This window comes from Miscanthus floridulus, chromosome 8 (assembly GCF_019320115.1).
Source record: "Miscanthus floridulus cultivar M001 chromosome 8, ASM1932011v1, whole genome shotgun sequence".
Classification (NCBI taxonomy): Eukaryota; Viridiplantae; Streptophyta; class Magnoliopsida; order Poales; family Poaceae; genus Miscanthus; species Miscanthus floridulus.
This window is the reverse complement of record NC_089587.1, coordinates 69,326,728-69,338,414: the sequence shown is the minus strand read 5'-3', so window position 1 is coordinate 69,338,414 and position 11,687 is coordinate 69,326,728. Positions and strand designations below refer to the sequence as shown.

Below are 11,687 nucleotides of genomic sequence, written 5' to 3'. Positions count from 1 at the left end.
CCCCACGGCTCCCAAATCCCCCACGGCTCCCACGAAACTCTAACCTCCAAAATCGACCCCCGGTGCCCAGATCTCGTCTCCCGAAGCTTCCTCCAGGTAATGGTCCCTCCCCTCCTCCATTCTATCCGCGTAGATGTGCTTACATTGTCCCTAATCATTTGGAATCATGGTTGTTTGGTGATTTGGTATATTTGTGTTTGCATTTGCAAAATGTATGGCTTAGGATGATTGAGTGCATTGTTGTTTAACTGTTATATGTGATGAACATGTTAGGTTAGTTTGGTTTCTAGTTATTTTGGTCATTAGGGTTATTTGTTTATTGTAGGTGTCATTAGGGTTAGTTATTTGTTGGTCATTAGGGTTACTATGTATTTTATTAATTTGTTGGTCATTACATTTCAATTTGTTATGACCAAGGCGTTTTCTTCGTAACGTTAGGATGCCAAGACGTGGTAAAGCTCGTATTCCAAGGTAATCCCAATGTTTATTCATTATCTGTGCAACAAATAGAAAACCCTAGGTTTAGGTTTGGTTCTCCATTAATATGACTAAATTCTTTCAATTGTAGCTATGGTCGCCAGAGGGCAAATCCCTACGACCTAAAGCCTCTCCCTGAAGGTGTTCCTCGACCAATGTGCTTTTGTGGTGATCCTTGCAAGGTAGACATCTCTGAAGATGAGGAAACATATAGGCAGAGGTACTGGATGTGTCCCAATTATGCATGGGAACCTACAAAGCAACAACGCCGTGCATCATTTGTGAGAAATTTTTATTTTGTTAATTAATTTTCTTGTGATATTAAGTATTGCTTATTTATTTGTTTTGTAACAATTTGTTTTTCTTGCAGACCGTTCCACCACTGTGTGACTTTGAGCAGTGGATTGACACTGAGATCAAGGAGTCGGACAAGCAGCGTCTAGAAGGCCTGAAGGAGTGGGATGCGGAGGTTAAGGAGAGGTTTGAGCAGAGACGCAGACTGGAGGCTATAGAAAAGGAGCATAAGGAAGAGGAGGAAAGGAGGCGTGTTGCTGCATACCGGGTGGAGAGGGAGAAGAAGATTGAGCGTGTGCGCCGAGCGAAGGCAGCGATGGAGGAGAATCCCGATGCCGAGAGGAAGGGAAAGTGGCCTCGTTGCACTCAGTAGGTATTTGGTTCATTCACGAGCGATGTCGTGTAGCCCTGGACTTTTTTTACTATGTTGTAATGCACTCTGCTTTTATTTCAGATGAACTTATTCCCTGGAATTTTTTTATTATGTTGTAATGCACTATGATTTTATTTCAGATGGTCTTATGCCATGTACTTCGTTAACTATCCGAAGACTGTAGTGGTACTGTTTGTATCACTGAAAAGACTACTTGTGTTGTTGCAGTCACTGAAAGGGCTACAAGTACTGTTGCAGTCACTGAAAGGGGTACTAGTCTATTTGAAAAATCACTGAAAAACCTAGATTCGTTTACTGTTGTATCTGTAGACGCAATGAATTAATATCAGAGTGATGTACTGCATTTAGATGTAGTGACAAAACACAGGTGTAGCCTTTTCAGATGAAATGACCAGTCATGGTTGTAGGCTTTTCAGATGAAGCATCTTGCCTTTTCAGATTCAATAAATGAGTAGGCACATATGTTTTTTGTCACGTAGCATTCATGGTGAACCTGCCTTCATATCTATATATAGTGCTCCATGTCTTGCTCCACATCCACACAACTTGTTTTCTGGTTTAGTTTTAGCAAATGTCGAGCGGAGGTTCCTCGAGTGGAAAGGGTTTAGGTGGAGGGAGAGGAAAGGGGGTGAGGAAGGGACCTCCGATTGTGTGGGAGGGTTCTCTGGGTCCTGATTCTTTTGAAGAAGCAATAGAGGAATTTCCTTTGGAGAGGAAGAGTGACTTCACCCGTGAGAGACCTCTTAGATCATACGATAAGCGCATTGAAGATTGGCCAAAATGCTGCCACGGTTTGGATTGCGTTGTGCAGATGTACAACGACTGTGACGGTGGAGGCCGTCGTTTCTTCAGATGCCCGCGAGGATTTGTATTGCCTTTGAACTCTCTTCTTTTTTAGATTTGCATGTAGTTTCTAGTAGTACTTATTGGTAGATGGGTTTTCAGGATTCAAGCTGTCCAGATAACTGTGGCTTCACTAGATGGGTCGACCCTCCTCCTATCTATCCCCATCAACAGTACATCACATATCTATAGGGACGCATCTTTGACCTAGAGTATGGCCCTGGAAGTGGTAACAGGGACAAGTCGGACAACGACAACAGCAATGATGCAGAGGAGGCACTATGCAATAATCTGTACTGCGAGTGCACGAACCATAAGAAGGACGGACCTCCTTCTCCACCGCCACCGCCACCGCCACCACCACCGCCTCCGTCAACTGGATCATACTATGGGGAAGGCGCAACTCAGTTCAATATGTGGGAGCATTATTAGGACCAACATTTGTTAGTCAATCCAAATGTGGAATGCTTGTATGAGTTGTTCTTTTCAATCTCGTAAGGCATGCTAGGTTTAGTTTGCAACATGCCATTGTTAGTTTTTATTTGAGTGTGTTCCCTTTGTAATGTCTGTATCACTTGTTTCTTTCAATCCCCTAAGGCATGCTAGGTTTAGTTTGCGACATGCCATTGTTACTTTTGATGTGAGTGTAATCGTTGTGCCTCCGCTATTTCATAAATTGCAGTTTACCTACCTCTAAGTTTCATGTACTATGGTTGATTCCCAAACTGAAAAAAAAGATTTGAGTCTCCCTAAAAATAGGGGATTGAAATCGAACCAACAATCGGTTTTTCCTGCAGGAACAAATATACAAACATAAATATAACTTGTCTACTCTTATTAGTATAACTCGTGTTAGTCGAAGAGGAATCGTTGAGAAAGATTTTTCATTTGAATCATGCAAATAGGATCGCAACATACCAAATGGTTTGGATCGGCGTTTACGTGTTGAGCTGAGGCTCCCCTAGGGTTTAGGGTGTGTGAGGTGGGCTGAGGCTCGGCGTTGAGTCGGCCCACGCCGACCCTAGGGTTTGGCGGCCGTGTGTGAGGTGGGCTGAGGCTCGGCGTTGAGTCGGCCCACGCCGACCCTAGGGTTTGGCGGCCGTGTGGTGGGCTGAGGCTCGGCGTTGAGTCGTCCCACGCCGACCCTAGGGTTTGGCTCGGCTAGTTGGGCTGAGGCTCGGCGTCGAGGCGGCCCACGCCAACCCTAGGGTTTGGAAACGGCCGTGGCCCGGTTTGGGCCGAACCTCGGCGCTTAGTCATAACACGCCGAGCTTGGGCACCTCGGCGCTTCGATGCAAGGGTTTCCAGGAAGCACCAGGGGTCGGCGTGAAATGACTAAACGCCGAGCTTGGGCACCTCGGCGCTTCGGTGAATTGCTTTCCAGTACGTACCAGGGCTCGGCGTCAAATGACTAAACGCCGAGCCCCTGGGTTCACCAATATATCATCTCTTCTTTGCGTGCTTCGTCCCCTTTGCGTCCCCTTCGCTAGCTCCCCGACTCTCCTAACATGTCACCGTGGATCTTCTTTGCGTGCTTCGTCCCCTTTGCGTCCCCTTCGCTAGCTCCCCGACTCTCCTAACATGTCACCGTGGATCCAACAGAGGTTGATCGTAACGTGAAGGATGGGGATGATGACACCCCTTCTTCCTTGTGAGTTGCGACGGAGGCCCTTAATAGCTAGAAACATGAAACATGGCAACGTTCCACACATTCACATAACACATGACCACACCGACAGACACATTCATTCAACATCCGTACATGCAAAAGGTCCAACACATTAAGCATCCAACATAGTCCAACACATTCAACATCCAACATAGTCCATACATATGTTTCATCAATCAACTAACATAGTCCAAACATAGTACAAGGTCCAATGCATACATAGTCCATGCACAAAATAAAGCATATGAAGTCTTTGGATCTTTTATCGCTCCTTGTACCTTAACGTAGACGGCGAGCGTAACGCTTTCCCCTCCCAAACGGATAGGTACCTGGAGTGTACCTGTCCACTGGTCTGAGCGTCCTATGTGGACGTCCAGAATCGGAGGGGCCTTGAGTTCCTTGGGGTGCATCTCCAAGCTGGGACATGCCAATCTCATCATACTCATGATCATACTCTCCCTGTCCTTCATCAACTTCATCATCATAATGACCATGTCCTTGACCACCCTCTGCAGTAGTTGCTGCACCATGTGAAGAAGAAGTCATGCCACCATGTGCACCATGTGAAGATGAAGTCCCTCCAACATGTGTAGTAGAAGGTCCAACACCAAGCTGTTGTGGGACTGCCACATCCGGGGAACGTCTACATCCAAGGCGTGCAGCTACCTTTCGTAGGCGATGCATGGCACGCTGCATTTTGAAAGCACTATTAGTAAGTGGGGTTGGTCGCAAAACTATATAAAGATGTAACATCAACTGAATGAGAGAAGACTACCTAAATGTGTTGTCGTAACATGGAGGCCTCATCAGGATCGCCCACAGGAATCATCAATGCCCTTCCTTGGTCGGCCACTGTCCTCATTATCTCCATGCTCTATGCAACAAAAACAATAATTTAAGTCTCTATCACAGTAAAGACCTCAGAGATTGAAATAGTTGTATCACTTATAGCTCTGGCTAACGCAGGGGCGATCTCAACTTGCCTGCCTTCTCGGGTAGCTTGGTCATATGGGTTGTTGCCCTCATCCTCGCTCGCAATGTCAGCAATGTCTTGCTCCGTCCAAGCGGGCCTCAATTGAAGCCTTGTTCGTTGACCAAACCAAACAAGGTAATCATGGAATGCCTTGTCACGATGGACGGCGTGGATGCCCATGTTGTTCTGCTCCATCAACATCCACTCATCAATGTAGCGATGGTGCTCCAGCTGCCAGTTGGTGATCTTCTTATTTTTTTTGTCTGTTGAACCTGCAAATTTTACACCAAATCGGCAATATGAAGGCCTACTCAATGATTCTTTCATGTGAAACGAACAAAATATTGTATGTTACGTACTTGTGGAGCTGCCAACCGGTGGAGAAATCATCGGGCAGAGAAGGCTGCAGCCTACCAAACTGCCGTGCTACACGGTGAGGGAGATGGTACTCAACTGCATAGAAACAAATAAGGGGGGTCCTCATCGTCCAGACGTCCTCGTCTGCCATGCACAAGGCGCTCAAGTTGAGATCCGTTACTTGCCTCCGCCGATATGGGCTCCATTGAACCTGTACACAACGTCGTCATCAACTAGTCGACGCTCAATTTGTGCACATATCCTCGATTAGGGCAAAAGGGTGGGAAACTTACATGCTGTGGCAAAAGGGTGTCCAGCTCGTTGGTGAAGCTGATGTACGCGTGGCGTGACACGTGGTATGTTCCATGGGCTCGCTCGTAGAGGTGTGCCACGGTAGGGGCGACAACTACGTCTCCTTGAGGAAACCAAGGTTATGGGGGATCAAGCTGATGCGGTCTCCCAACTAGAAGCCTCTCCCACATCCAAATCTGCAAAAAAAGAGTGGAAACATGAATGTTAATCACTTTTGTTAAGAAAATACATTGAATTGTAGTGGTAACTTGTACAACTTTGCTTTATTACCTGCAACAGTGTGATGCAGCCTGACATTGTAGCGTGCGAGCCTCCAGGACGGCGGCAAGCCTCGCAAAGCTGACGGTATAGGAAGGCAAGTATAGCCGAGCCCCAACTCCTATTGCCGGCATCCTCCCAGTTCAAAAGGCACGGAATGTACATCCAGGACGCCGTGTCTCCAGTGCCGTCAGGGAAGAGAACCGTACCTAACATGTGGAGGACATAGGCCCGACAGTAGTATGTCACGGTCTCGGCGTCTACGTTGGGTGGGCACTCCCGAAACTACTGACGAAGCCACCTCAGGGACACCCCACTGCTGCACCGTTTCTTGCCAGCCTCAACTGCCGCTAGGGGCCGTCCCAAGAAGTGCTCAACCCGCTGCTGCCATCCTTCAGACTCCGTGTCTCCTGTCACTGGGAATCCTCGGATTTTGACTCCAAGGATCATGGCAACGTCCTCGAGAGTGACCGTCATCTCCCCGCATGGTAGGTGAAAGGTGTGTGTCTCCGGACGCCACCGATCTATCAACGCCGTCAGCGCCGCTGGGTTGAAAGGTGGCGTGCCTCGACGACAAACACGAGCAACGGTAGCAAGGTTCGCCACCTTCAGGAGGGGCGTGTACCTCTCGTCGTAGACCATGGTCGTAGAGGCCTCATGTGTCATTGGCCTCAGCACATTCAAAACCTGCAAAAAAAAACAAGCATGAAAAAGTATTAGTGCATGTCACTTTATAAAGAGCATGGACTATAGAGCAAAACATGAACAATGCAGTGTTTTCATACGAATTGTTGAATATACCTCTCCGTTCTCGATCCTCCGAGCCCGGTGGTGCTCATCGAACCTTGGATCAAGAAGGGGGAACCGATCCATCCTGCAACATAAGCAATGACAAACCATTAGTGTAAGTTAAAGCATGTGTATGTGGTACGAAGTAACATAAAAATAAAAAAAAACAAAAGTAAACCAATGTACCATTACACAAAGCAATTCTAGTAGCTAGCTTGATGGATACCTGTTGTCTAAGTAGTTCAGGACATTTTCTCTTATTGTGGCCCGGCTTATGGCAACCAGAGCAACGGCTCTTTTGGGTGTCCTCTACAAAATGTCTCCCAACCTTACTCGTGGTTGATCTACCTTTCGTGGCTCAGTCCATGTCCATCCTGAACCGCTTCCGCCGCCTAGGTCCTCTACTCTTCCAGAGTAAACCAAGATCAGCCACATACTTGGGGCCATCATAAGTAGGCCATTGACTCTCGTCAAGATATGGCTCGAACTAAGGATTCTAGGTGCTCATTAGGTTCCTCAAAGAGAACTCCGCGGCCATACGGGGAGGGACCTCAGGGTCAACACGTCTAAGGCGACAGGCTGTAATCATGTGGGAGCAAGGCCTATGGTATATGATCGGTTTTCCACACGTACACTTGTTCTCATTGATCACTACTTTATGTTTTTGAGCACCACGGTCTTCACCACCAATGTTAGTTCCGCCACCCTCTAGAATCTCATATCCATGGTTGATCGGATCGAAACATGAACCCTTCTGTCGTTTAGACTTTTTCTTTGAGAAAGCTAGTTCCTGAGATGCTAAAAGTGGCCAAGCTTTGCCTGCTGTCCATAGAGACCTCGCATGCTTCTTCCTCGAAATGAACCAAGAATTCAACTTGTAGAAGGTGAATGAGGCAATAGCAGTCACAGGCAGACCACGACAACCTCTTAGAAGGCTGTTGAACATCTCTGCCATGTTACTAGTCATGAAGCCCCATCTCCAACCACCCGTGTCATATGCAAGTGACCACTTATCCTTCGACGCCATCAACTCGCTCAAGAATTGCCTGCCATCAACATTTGTGGCTAACTTCAGGGCATCTAACTTGTCTTTGAATAATTGAACCTCTTGCTGCCTGCAAACCTCCTCAAATAATTTGAAGTTGTCCTTTGTGTGATCATGCCTTATAAGATTCTGAGCAAGGTGTCTGGTGCACCACCGGTGATGTATTTGGCCGTAACCAGGAATCTCTTGTTCTACGGCATTCAGAATGCCAGCATGCCTATCGGATATCACACAAACATCACGTCCCAGACCAATTACCACTTGTCTTACTAGCCTGAGAAACCAACACCAACTATCCGTGTCCTCGTTCTGAACAATCGCAAAGGCCAATGGCACAAGTTGATCCTCTGTATATGTCCCAATACAAATAAGCATTGTGCCTTCAAATTTCCCTGTAAGAAAGGTCCCGTCAATTGAGACGACGGGCCTGCAATGCTTGAATGCTTCGATGCTCTGCCCGAACGCCCAAAACGCCCTTCCAAATACCTGGCTACCATTCCTTGTTTCACCCTCCTTAGGTAAATACTCGAAGTGCATCCCAGGATTTACGGCCCTCATTGCGTTCAACATTACAGGGAGGCGCTCATAAGCTTCTTCCCAATTTCCAAATATTATTTCCAGTGCACGCTATTTTGCCCTTCATGCTTTCCCATACTTGACATAGTAATTATACCGTTGGAAGATGATCTCAACCAATGCAGACACCGTAATGGTTGGCATATGCTTCACCACGGGGCATAATTGCCTTGCAATGAACCTAGAATTGAGCTGCAGATGGTTCTCTTCTGCCTCAGCAGTGGCACAAACATGTGGTTGCTTCACTGAGGTAATCTTCCATTTGCCTGCCTTTGTCTTCCTAGCACATACTCTCCAACCACACTGTTGTTCTTCACAAGCAACAGTGTACCTCTTCTCCTTGAATGAATTGATGACCCTAAAAGGTCGGTTGTGTACAATGGAGTACTCTTGCAACCATGATTTCAACTCATCCATGGTAGCAAACAATATGCCCTTCCGTATGATGAGGCAACCGCTAACATCAGGCACAGTTGTATCACTTTGCCCACCATCAGCTACTGCCCTATGACCATGGCTAAGGTCCTCGAAATCACCAACTAGTGGATCTCTCCAAGGCAAGACCCTAGACAATATCTCTATTTCCCTTAAATTCAGACGACCAACAGGGCGATCATCATCAGAGTCTTCGGCTATCTCCTCTACGAAGGACTCATCATCTCCAGCTATCTCCATGTCAAAACGGTTCGTAGCCCTAGCATCACCAAAGTCTTCTTCACTACTAAGATCATCTTCGTCGCTAAGCTCATCCTCAATAGAAAAGTCTCCGCTAGCGTCGTCCAAACCTTCTTCTGCATCAACAATTACATAATCATCATCATCTTCATCACTATCATGATTGCCCTCACCATCGGCAACCGGATTCTCTTCCTCATCTCCACCGTAGCCTAGTTGTGTGACAAGTATTTCTTCTTCAGGCAAAGGACCATAACCTATGTGAGTGGGGGAAGATGGCCATGCTTCGAAGTTATCATTTCCTAAGCCGGACTCCTTACTTACTACTAAATCCAAAGATCGCACTTCTGAGGCCAATACAACTGCCTTGTAATCATTCCATTCAGACTCGTTTGTAATTTTGAGCAACCGCTTGATCCGAGGACCCTTCGACGACCCAACATCTATGACACCTTCAAACTGAACATGCACGTCTCCTTCATTCCAGCCTAACTTAACCTTCACTCGCTCCACTAACTGGGTCAAAGATGGTGTTTCAGAAAAAATCAACAACTCCTCACACATGTCCAGAAATTCTAAACTATCATCTCTTGTCCTAACAATACGGCCTCCATGATGCAACCTCACTAATTTATCCATCTACAGCCATCACACAACAAGTAGTGTAACATATGAATATATTTCAATCCAATAAGTAGAAACTAAAATATATCATTTCATCGTTTTTCAACCCCAACAACATAATCATTTCTAGTCATAACAAATTGAAATGTAATGACCAACAAATTAATAAAATACATAGTAACCCTAATGACCAACAAATAACTAACCCTAATGACACCTACAATAAACAAATAACCCTAATGACAAAATAACTAGAAACCAAACTAACCTAACATGTTCATCACATATAACAGTTAAACAACAATGCACTCAATCATTCTAAGCCATACATTTTGCAAATGCAAACACAAATATACCAAATCACCAAACAACCATGATTCCAAATGATTAGGGACAATGTAAGCACATCTACGTGGATAGAATGGAGGAGGGGAGGGACCATTACCTCGAGGAACCTTCGGGAGCCGAGATCGTGGCACCGGGGGTCGATTTTGGGGGTTAGGGTTTGGTGGCGGCGCGGGGGAGAAGAGAAAGAGAGGGAGGCCGGCGGTTTCAGAATGAAGGGAGGAAGAAGAAGGGGCCTCGGCGCGGCCTAAAGGGTCCAGACCTCGGCGTTGAGTCGGGTCACGCCGAGGTCTGGAGGCTCGGCGTTAAGTGACCCAACGCCGAGCTGCTGGGCCACCGTTCTCTGTTGGGCCGCCTGGGCCACGCTCCGGATGGGGCCAGAGCTCGGCGCTCAGTCCGACCGCGCCGATGTTGGGTACTTGGCGTCTGCGGACACGACGCCGACGTCTCGGACCCACGCGCCAACGTGGCGACGACGACCCCGGTCGTCCGTGACGTGGCAGTACCTCGGCGTGGCGTGACACGACGCCGAGCCTCATATCTCGGCGTCATGTGCTAAGACGCCTAAAAATGGTCTATTTTCAGAAATTGTTTTGGCGTTGGTATTTTTCTAGAAATTGTTTTCAAAAGAGATCAAAATACGAAAATTTCACTTCTAGATAGCAAGTGCACATCATGTATGACCATTTCTCCATGCATGTGCACCACGGATTTCATATTATAACCTACAAGCAACAGCTCCGAATGAACCATATATATTATATATGCTAATTAAGGTCGCAATAAAACACATCATATATGTCGTGCGTGCACGGCCAAATAGTTGAATGCACGTGCCGTGAGCTTTTATTTCCCTGTGGCAACAACCCGGTGTGCAGTGAAAAGTGATCCCCATCCGGCCGATGACCAAACCACACACGGTTCGTGCATCTGAATGAACGAATGGAGCTTCAAGCAGGACTTGTACTGTCAGATCCAGTGCTGGTGATAACAAACTACTATCTGATCGACAGATAGACAGACAGATAGAGATATATATCCATCATCAATGTGCAGTGGCACATATATATGCATGCGTGAATTTCAGTTTCCAATTAGGTGCCGTGGCGATTATCAGCTGGGTAAATTGAAGAAAAAAGAGGCTGCAGCAGGGGAAGGATAAGCATGCGTGCATGCATATGACGCAACGGGCCAACCACTACATTGCTGCAAAGTCAAATCGGTTGAGGCCATGGTGCCAGTACAGCCCTACATACTGTGCACCCATGCTATATGCTACCTCTCAGGCTCATCAACAGCTATAGGTTTATCTGCCAGCCTTTCACACAGTTAAGGCCCTCTTTGGTACCGCTCCCGCGGCTCCAGCTCCGCCTGACAGACACTGTGCATGGACACTGTAGCAACGCTGTATATTGGAGCCGGCTTTTTCTTTCCACCTTTTCGCCCTCACTGTAGCGCGTGCACTGTTTATGCAGCCGGTGAAGCTCGAATTTCTTGCTTCTCCGGCTCCAGTTCTGCCACGCTACAGTGCATGAATAGTGCCACTCAGGAGCGGTACCAAAGAGGCCTTATATATACAGGATGCTAGATATATTAATGTATGGTCATGCATGTCACTGAGAAGAAGGATAAACAAAACAAACTTCTGCATGCACACGTACATGGGAGGTGTTGTAACACGGCCTCGGCGGGTGGCGAAGGCCTCCGACGATAAGGTGTCGCCAAGGCGTCTTCGACCGCTTTAGGGCAGAGATCTGGCGCTGACTAAAGGAACTTTCCTGGCCATGCTCGAAGGGCACTGCACGAGGCTCAGCGAGATTGTCGCGGATTCCGACCGGATCAGGCGGAGACATCTCTAGCCGCTCAGGCGGACGCCGCCTCGCTTCGGCTGACGGGCGTCTCCGGCGATGAGGGCGGAGGCCGCTTTACCCCTGAACTAATCAAACAAACAATCTTGCCTTAGTGTGTGCAGGTACCTAAGCGCAGGCGCCCGTGGTCCGCGCGAGCGCGCCAGCACGGCCCCCGCGCGGCCGGGCGGAGACCTACGGATGATGTC

General features: G+C 47.5%; 1 long non-coding RNA gene across 1 annotated transcript; it reads right to left on the bottom strand.

Annotated features, from left to right (window-relative positions):
• Positions 1-5,916: 5,916 nt before the first annotated feature.
• Positions 5,917-9,939, bottom strand: LOC136472456 (uncharacterized). Its single transcript, XR_010762355.1, has 3 exons — positions 9,732-9,939; positions 6,379-6,451; positions 5,917-6,264 (listed from the first exon to the last, which is right to left on the bottom strand). It is a non-coding gene; the product is annotated as an uncharacterized lncRNA (long non-coding RNA).
• Between the last annotated feature and the right edge of the window lie 1,748 nt (positions 9,940-11,687).